Source organism: Etheostoma cragini, chromosome 3 (assembly GCF_013103735.1).
Source record: "Etheostoma cragini isolate CJK2018 chromosome 3, CSU_Ecrag_1.0, whole genome shotgun sequence".
Lineage (NCBI taxonomy): Eukaryota > Metazoa > Chordata > Actinopteri > Perciformes > Percidae > Etheostoma > Etheostoma cragini.
In genome coordinates, this window is record NC_048409.1 from 138,343 (window position 1) to 148,700 (window position 10,358).

Below are 10,358 nucleotides of genomic sequence, written 5' to 3' on the forward strand. Positions count from 1 at the left end.
GCAGTTCTGAAGGCAAAAGGGGGTCCAACCCGTTACTAGCATGGGGTACCTAATAAAGTGGCCGGTGAGTGTATTTTTCATGTCTTTTTCTGTCAAATTCATGAAATTCACACAGTTTAGTGTCCTAAGAGACCTTGAATTAAAAAAAAGGTGCTGTAATGGTAGCCTGGAAACCCAGACCGAAATGTAAAAAAAAATTAAGGTCCTGGATCATTAATGAAAGTCGGCCATCTCGAGGGGCGGCATCAAGCATGCATTTAAGAATCTCACTTCACGCAACTGTATAACACAAGGACCAATCACAACAACACACAGGGTGACGTATCCAGAGCTCCATACGCTTAGCTACCAGCGGAGCTGACTGGTAGATTAAACTGTCATCATCTGTTCAGCTGGCCTCTGGCCCCGCCCACATCAGATACACCGACATGATTGGCGCAGCTGGCCTCTGGTCCCGCCTATATCAGATGCACCAATGTGCGTGGTGCAGCTCTCTTCTGCCCCGCCTATAACATATACATCACCGTGACTGGCGCAGCTGGCCTCTGGCTCCGACTATATCAGATACAGCTACGTGATAGGTACAGCTGGCCTCTGGCCCCGCCTATGTCAGATACACCGATGTAATTGGTAAAACTGACCAGCGGCCATTCTATACAGAACACATGTTGTGTGGCTGATAGAGACGTTTATTAGTTTAGGAAAAACTAAATCCGTTCAGATCACTGATCATCTACAGTCTGTTGTTAATTAAAATCAGCAACAGATTGCATGAGGAGCACTTTGAAAGTTACTCTGTCATAATTAAGACAACTAGAGTCTGTTTACCAGCTGATATGTGGGTCCAATTCAAATTTACTAAATCGGAATCGCACCAAAGTGTTTTTATCACTTCTTCTTCAGTCTGCCGGCAGCTGGAGTCGGCTGAAAACTGTCCAACTTTACCGCTGCTTTTCGTCCCCGCCCCCGCTGCTGCCGCCTAGTCTCGTCCACTTTACAGGCGAGGCGCAGTTCATCTCGAACGAGCCTATTGATGCAGATGGCCTTTGGCCCGCCTATATAAGATTCACCGATGTGATTGGTGCATGTTGGCTGCAAGAACATAGTAAATGTGCATCATTACTCGATGCCAGAGTAATTCGCTGAGCAACTTTAAACTGTGTTCTTGCGAGAACCCTGGATCTCCAGAGTACTGTAATTGTGGATAAATCTGGAATTTTGCTTTGAGATTATAAATTGTCCACATAACAAAGTTGTGGTCCAAGTCATTTTCTTGTGATGGCTATTTTAGTGACATTTGAACGTGCGTTAGAGGGGAAACCACAGACCGGGCCCCTTTAGTCTTGTTGAAAGTCCATGGAAGAAATAATTAAACGGATTGAGTTTAAACAAGGTTAAAATGAAGTATGTGACAAGCTGCTTTGCTAGAAAAAATCATTTCAACCAAAACAGAAAAGCATCAAGCCTGATAAACACAATGTAATGGAATGAAATGAGATTAATTAAGTTGAGTATTAATACAGTGAGAAGCTGAATAGGAGTCAGCTATTCCTGCATCTTCCTACCCTAGTGTCATGAGGTAGCAGATATAATATTTTCCTTGAGAGCTTTAAGTCTTGCTCACGGACAGCAGCTGACCAAACAAGTTATTGTATTGTGTTTGTTCCAATCACAAGGTATTATTATTTCTGTCTGCATATGCAAGTGGGCCAATGCTTTTTAGAGCATGTGTAAATATGAATCTAATCTTGATCATTTATAAGACTTGGAAAACAAAGTTACAGTAACAGAGCACGATCTCACCCCATTGTGCTGATTCGCAACATGCAGTGAAAGTACACATGGCTTCAGTTTAGCATAGTTTAGTAAGAAAAATGAAAGAATAACAAAGATGATTAAACTTAAGCACTGTTTGAACAACATGCTCCTCCTCTGCATTCTGTTGTTTTTACTACTTTTTCAGATAGTAGATACACATAAAAACACTGTGGCATTTCTTAAATGAAATCAAACGTGTACGTATTACATACCAAAGAAAACACGTTTTAATTGTCATGTGCTGGATCAATTTGGGTATCTTCAATATCTGCAAACAAATGCTGACTACACCTTCCTGCTGGATCAAAAGGTATACTGTGTAGAAAATGTGCTGGAGAAACCAGAGCGGTGTTTTTAGGTTGGGCATGTGCTTGAGTTGAAGTTTAATGTGGACCTTTATTGAGACAAAAACACTATTCAGAAGCACTAGCGGACCATTTCCTCTACATTGCTGTGCATTTGAGGAAATATGAGCTTTGGTTTATTGAAGGTTACCTTTAAAAGAATGTGCTTCACAAACATGATGAATGAAATGACCTGAGATCCGTTCTTCATCAAGTTAAAGAGTATAGTAGTTTCAGTCGGAGTGTAATACAGCACACTTCTTTCATACAGAATATCTTTGTGCCCTGTGCGTATGGATCTATATACTAGACTAGACGTACACCACATGATCCTTACTAAAGGATGTTAGATATTAAGTGCACAGGTGGTTTTCATTTGGTTAAGAAACATTCTGGGAGTGCAAGCTCTTTGTTGTCTACTGGTTAATTATGATGTAAAAGATCTTTTATAGGTTTCTGTTCAGTGTTACCAATGCTTCCTGACTAAAGAAACTGCCACAATAAATCTTTCATATGAAAAAAACTAAGCAAATTCCTTGTTATATCCTAGCCTGGAACCTGAAATCAAGGCCCAAATACTTATTATATATCAAACAATGATATTCATAATCTAAATATGCGGTTCTTCCGTCTACCACGATGGTATAGTGAGTTAGTTTTGTTGATGATGATTATGATGATGATAATAGTCACAATATCACAGTCACTTAAAGCTCCCACTGAGCCCTGGGTATCCTGCTCTGCCTCTTAGAAAATGAAAGCTCAGATGGGCCGATCTTGAAACCTGCTCCTTATGATGTCATAAGGGGAAATGTTACCTTGCCTTTCTCTGCTTTGCCTGCCCAGAGAATTTGTCCTCCCCATGAGAGAGAGAGAGATCATGGCTTTCAAATGAGCAAAGTGGCAGTTGTTCAAGGCCACACCCCCAACCTCATCTTTCAGATACAGTAGTGGCATAGGCATAGCCTTTGCCCTCACAACTGTTCACTCGCGGCTCTCTTTGAATTATAGTCTCATAGTCCACACTGCACCAGAAGATAAAGGGAAGTGAACGTTTTTTGAAGAGAAGGCCCAACAAACTCTACAGTGGTGCACAGCACATTTGCAAAATCTCACCCCAGAGAAGCAAAGCGTCATTCTAGGAGGAGTGCGCTTCATCAAGAGTTAGTGCTGAGGGACCCTGTAGGAATGCTGCGGATGCTCAGCAAATCCCAGGTGTGAATCTGTGTTACTACATAAATACAAAGCAGGGCTCTGCTGACAAAGACCCAGGCTGCTTTGCAGATGCCTGTGTGGATTAAAAAGGCTAAAAACTGTCCGACTAACCAGGACCATGTTATGTTTCTCATGCCTCCTCTGACAACAAAGCCTGTAAGTTTCCTGCGACTTATTTTTTTCTCCTACATATTGTACAGTAGATGAGCCAAATCTGTCCATTTACTGCAAAATGCAGGATAAATCCACTTTAAACAGTTTGAAGCAGGTTTAACATAGCTATGGGCACGCTTTGTTTCTGTTGTTTGTTTTTTATAATTCTTGCATTTAACTAGTGAAATCTAGAGAGCTTCACAACAAGGGGTTTTGAAGGCAAGTGGGTACACTAAATGTTGGACAAAAAAAATAGATCAACAATGCAGGAAAAAAAGTGAACAAAGTAAGAAAATCCAATGTGGGACTTGATGTTTCTGTAACCGCTCCTCAGGCTTTACATGACTGTAATGTGTAAAGACTCTGGCATTACATTGAATGGGTTTGTCATCAAGATTGGCTCATGGTGTTATGGTTATACTTTCTTGGAGTCTGAGAGACTGCTGGGACTCAAGTTGCTGAATAACCAACCTGAAATACCAGTATTTTTCTCCTGTGAGTTAGAATGTAATTAAAATGTTCTCTAATGATCTGATTCCCACCAAAATATAGCCTCAGTGTAAGCAAACTCGGACCGTAGAAACGGCTATAGTCAAATCAAAAACATCCACATATAAAGCTTTTGACAACTCAAGAGAAGTAAAAAAAAAAAAAGAAAGTACAGAATTGATCAGAAAAATCAATAAAACTGTCATTCTTCCTGGAGCTATGCAGCAAAAAGCTCTTCTTTACACTGGAGGAGAGAAACTGAACTCTACATGCTATAAGCATGTCAGCAAGGATTTCTCTGGCTGATAGATGCAGCTCTAATGTGATTTGGGAATTAAACCTCGGGGGCTTCTGCTATCTAAAGTGAATATAAATTGATTCCATTACTCCAAACCTGAGAATTTGTAACATCTAAATATATTAATATGTCATTTTCTTTATCCTAAATTCCATTGCTTACTAAACACTACACATGAACAGATTTGCCTCAAGCTCTTAACAGACGTCGGGCAAATAACAATAACACCCACTTCAGACAAACCAAATCATTCAGGCTGTCCACTATGAATGCACTGAAATGCTCTCTAATTAATCACACAGACCAGCATGTTGCTCTCCTGCAGGACGAAATTCCTCAGACATTGTAGGGAGTCTAAGTAGTTCTAATGGAGATTACTTTTATTCTCCAGGAATGCATTCTGTTGTTCAGAAAAGGAATGCTCAGCATCCAAAGGGATGCCTTGGAATTCCCCAAACAATTAAACTGCTCAAGCAAACTTTTCCTTTGAGGAAAGTTTTCTTTGTCTAATCCCATTACTCCACACTTCACAATGCTGTCACTTGAGAAACTGTTGACTCTACTTGGGCTGTCATTCTGTAACATGCCATAACAAAAAGCCTTGGCATTGAAGTGAACAATCACTATCAGGGTCAGCTCAGCGCAACGTGGGCAAATTCCTTCTCTTCTGCCTCGCTGAATTCTTAACTCTTCAACAACTGATTGCCCTGAACACAACCAACATGACTAAAAAAGGGAGCTCTTTCCAAAACAAATCATACAGATGGAGTGAAAGAATAAACTGAAATAATATATAACCGTGGAAACTATTTTTCTCTGCCATGACTCAGTTGCTGTCATAATTTTCTTTGGCAGATGTGAAGCTTTCGGTCGGTTCCAGAGGAAGTATTTATGACCCACACCCTCCTATCAGCCATAAATTATAATCCTGTATTTATGGTAAAGGGGAGCAAATGTCATCCTATTTCACAATTTCCCCTGAACATGTCATTGAACATCAACGCGTAGACAAAGATAATCAATAATGAAATCAAACAAAGTCTTGCAGCAAGCAGTCATCACCCCCGCTTGAGTTAACAGAGAACAAACTGAATTATGAATGTCAATGTATAGTTATCCTCTTTAAATCAGGTCCGTATGAGGGAGCAGATACAAACGTGGCTACAGTATCAGTCTCATGAGGCTCCACATGAACTAGAGGTTGCCAAGGTTCCTCTGAGCAATGCTGTTACATTGATGGTCTGAGCTCATATTTTCTTGTTAAAGACACCATCAGGTGTTGTTATACTGTGGTTAGGCATTCCAAAAAAGGATATATGTGCAAAGCATGCTGTTTGTCCAGTTCTGTATTTGGGGGTTAGGCATCAGCCCTGAAGGCTGCCAAACTCTCCAACAATTTGTCCAATGGTCACATGATCCACATGGTCATGCTCACAAGAAAGCATTTAAATAACAAGAAACAGGACTGAATTGTTAAAAATGGCAAACAGTTCCTTATGGAGATGCAAATATAAAACTGCTTTCTGAATGACTTGCAGAAACCAACAGCCAAAATTAGAAAACCATCTCGTCAGCAGCAACGTGGAGTCTGGACATAGTCTTGTTGTTTTGTGTAGAGAACGGGAGTGATATGTGCACTTTTAGATGTATTTGTTAAAAAGTTAAGACATGTGATCTATCCATCGCGTTATTCAAGTTCTTCGGTACCGCCCAGATCTACTTTGAAGGTATCTTTAGTGGTTCCCACAGTTTTGTTGTAAAGATTTATAGCCATGGTTGGTTTTTATTTTTGTGATGACAATATACCCTGCACAATAACATCTAAAATCTACATTGAATCAAAACTGGGTTGTTTTCCCCTACAAATGTGTGGATCCTGGCATCTACGGACTCAGTACCAGTGCTATTGTCAGAATCATTCAGCTGCATGCAGAAATCCCATCAGGAATATGGGATAAGATGTCAAGTGCATCTGGCCATTTGTTTGAGGAAGTGTGCGCTAGAAATATGCATCTTTGTGGACAATTAAATAAAAGTCCATCTCTCAGCAGCTCCCAGTAGTAATGATTGAAAGCAACAGAAGCTGTTGGAGACCATGTTGGCCAGGAGAACTATATCTATCCTCAGGGTTTTCTAGACTCCTTCCAGCCTGGTAGGGTCACCATTCTACTTTATGGTCTGATGCACTCACTATAGGCTGTGTCTGCTCACCCTCTGGCTGTCATACATTTTCAATAATTCAAATTCCACAAGATTCAAATGTGCACATGGTTAACATTTGTATTAAATATAAAAATCATGAGCACAGATCTTGAATTGAATAGTACGAGTACAATAAAAGTGAGTACCATAGAAGGCAAACTGATTATCACATTTGGTTTTTATTCATGACTTCACATGATTTTGTGTGAGGAAAGGGACTTATTTGTGCTATAAAAAAACCTAGTGGCAGGTAAATACCCTAAAATGCATGAGGAAATTGTTTCTTAGATACACTTCCTACAGAATACCACAGCCTATTTGGTGATGCATTGTAATTCAGAGGAGCTTAAAGCTAGAGTGCCTGCAAGACTGTTGGCGCGTCCACTAACGCAAACCTTCGATGATCACACACCACCCCCACCCCACATGGAGGATTTAAAAAAAAACACCGTGATGGACTCTTCAGAAGAGAGAATTATCTTGTCATTGTTATGTCCCCTTTGTCTCCAAAGCTGAGCCCTGCTGTTGTCTTTTCTTAGCGGTGACGTAAAACGCATCACTCGGGTTCCTGAATGTTACCGGACTACACCATTTAGTAAACACAGCCATTCTGAGAAATACAGAGAGACTTTTGGGCAACTAGTAGTCTTAATCAGACTTATATCTACTCATTTGGCAGTGTTTTAAATGTATCGGACGTTCAATAATATAAAATAATGTCTTTAACAAAAATACTATTCGGATGACCTTTGATAACAAACTTTCATTTTGCTTTATCTGAGGGCATCAAAAAGCAAACATCCAGCGATAAGATTTAGTTATCTGAAGAAACAAAACGGCTGGCATGTTATGTAGCTCCTCTAACTAGCTCCAAGGGATGTTCTTTAAATACCATAAAAACAATTGACTCTACTCTATGGGCTTCAATACAGTCAAGCATGCAGCAGAGATGCTGTATTTGTCCCTGGGGGAAAGCCTTCAAATTATAAGGACTTATATTTTGCACTGGCCAGGCTCAGCTGCCACAGTAAATGTTGGACTCTTAACTCATATTTAAACTGTGAGAATCTCAGAAATATAGCGACATCAAAGGGCTATAACGCACAGCTGTGACCTAGGAAGGTCCATTTTCTGAAGCCTGGACTGCTGGTCAGTTTTGATCTACGACTTAAAATCACCCAAGTGCAAACTGCTATAGCATGCAACACGTCTTGTTGTGTAAAATAAGCCCATGTTGGAAAACATAAAAAATGCTTGTCAGGAGTTTAGGAACAAAGCTAAATAGTATAGCCAAAGAAATCCATAGCACACTCAAGAAGAGGTCTGCAGTATTAAAATAAATCTCATCTAGAAAAGGCCCATGGGAAGACCTGACATCAGCATGTCATGTTTCAATGTTAGTCATGCCCAGATGTTTGAGACAAGCGCTGCTATGATACATTCAGAGCAATATGTGCTTTGATTGGAACACACACTATAATCAGAGGCGCTCTATAAACCAGCTGCTGAGCCCGCAACTAAAAATACACAGGCATGGTTTCACAACAGAATCAGAAATTACAGATTAATATACCAGTATAATCATTTGAATGGTGGTTGATATTATTTTTATAACCTCAGATATAGTAAATAACCACATCCCGTGTTTACCCTTTGATGATTTGCTGAGGTTTGTGGACCCAAATCCTCTTCCTGAAGGAGTCATGTTATTCTCTGACTCATCAGTTCAGGAACCAAGAGCCAACGCCTGTAGCCAAATAATGAACAACTGGGGAGGCTGTTGTACGAGATATAGTAGTGGTATGATCAAAGCAAAGTGGGAGAAGGACGGGATTCAAGATGGGAGACAGCCCGTGGCTTCTGCCTGTCAGTAAGGTCATAGTTACCAGTTAGCAGGGCAGGACTAGTGCATCCAAGCCTGAAGCACTTTGAGTATTTTCTTAACTCAACTGAAAACAGGAGAAGGTTATTGCTCAATTTTAATTCACATTGATGCTTGATGTATTGCAGTGGGAATCGGACCTGGATCTCCCACACCAAAGGCAGGTGTCACGTCCACTCTGCCATCACCACCAATCACAATTGTCTGTTCCCTCTCCTTCCTGCTGGGGATCCCGGGATCCCATAGAAGTTCTTGTTCTTCCCTTCCAGTCCAGCTCTTGTGCACACTGAAAGTTTCACTCCAATTATTCCAAAAGAACCCTAAACTCACCTGACATGTCATTATAGCCGATTCTTATCTAACATTAGAGCTTCTTATCCTACTCCAAATGTTGATTTCCCCTGTGACCTCTGTTAAACCAAGAGATTGATTCATAGTTCAACATCAAGCTCTCGCTGTCAAGCCTCTGAGAGCTGTGGAACATTTAGGAAGATCTGCTATATCACATCTGCTGACTAGTGTACAAGAAAACCCTACTAATTCTCCCTATGTACTATAGCAGATGGGAGGCTCGCGGTGAAGTTGAGCAGCAGCCACGACAGGGGGGGCAGGTGGAGAGACAGGCTGAGAGGGAGAGGTAGTGACAGACAGTTTATCTACCTGCTCAGTTAGCTTGGTGACTTGGGCGATGAGCAGCTGGTTGTTCTCCAACAACGTGTGTAGAAGCTGGTCATGTTGTCCGAGTAAGATTCCCTGGGAGTGAAGAGCCCACTGGGCGCCCACCCTGCTGGTATCCTGTGGTGTTTCCGCAGGGTTCAATTGGCCAGTACGTTCTGTTGAGGGTTCAGTTGGATCCGAACACAGAACAACACAGGACAACAGGAAAAGGTAACAAAAAGGTTTATTCCACTAAAAAACACACAAAAACCAAAGGACAGGAGATGGTGAAGGTGTAAGTGGTAATCCAGTCGGGGGAAGCTGCACAGAGTGGTGACGGCACACAATATCACTTGGAAGTATGTAACGAACTGGCGCTGAAGAGGTGGTCAGCCCGGGTATAAATACTGTGGTGGTGGTGATGATGACGAGAAGCAGCTGTGCAGGTAGATGGGTAGTGGTGATGTGGTGCAGCTGTGCTGGCAGACCATTCCCTCTAGGACGCCCTCATGTGGTGGACAGACGACACAACACAGACACACTGGGGAAAGGGGGGAATGGAACACAAAAGGCAGAAGAACCACAACAATTATCCTGTCTTACATCTGGAACAAGGATTTTAGGAGTAATGACAAGAGGATTCAACTAACACTCTTCAGTGACATTGAAGACCACAAGGCAGATGGAGAACAGACTGATGAAGGAGAGACAGCCAAAGTAGAAGGGCAGACCTGGGACCTGGGACTTCAACAATATAAATTCAAGGCTAACAACAAAATATACATCAAGGGCGCTGATGTTTTCACAAAGTCTTATAAGGAGGCTCTAACTCAATCATGCTTACACTGCAGTACTCTGAAAACAAGAGGAAGAAAGATACAGAAAGCCAGTACAAACACAAGACCTCCCTTTCATGTACAGAACAAAATCATTTCATTCATGAGAATGGGGAGGACGTGGTCACGGCGAGGGTACGTCAATATACAGTACTTCCGATGTCATGCAAAGAGAGGGAACAGGCCCAGACAGCAGAGGGATAGAATAACGTGTAAAGTGTTTTTTTAATCACCGCAGGGAGCCGGCAGGAGCGGAAGACTCTCCAGACCATCTCAGGTCTGGTATTAACATCATATCCACTGCATTAATATGTCAACTCTAAAATCACTAATAGGTATCTTCATGTCTATGTGTCATTAACTTTACATCTCCATGGGGGATTCTAATTAGTCAACACTTCGCTACTGGATATAACCAATTTGTCTTTATTAACAGGCTATGTACCACAGCACTTTAAAGTTGC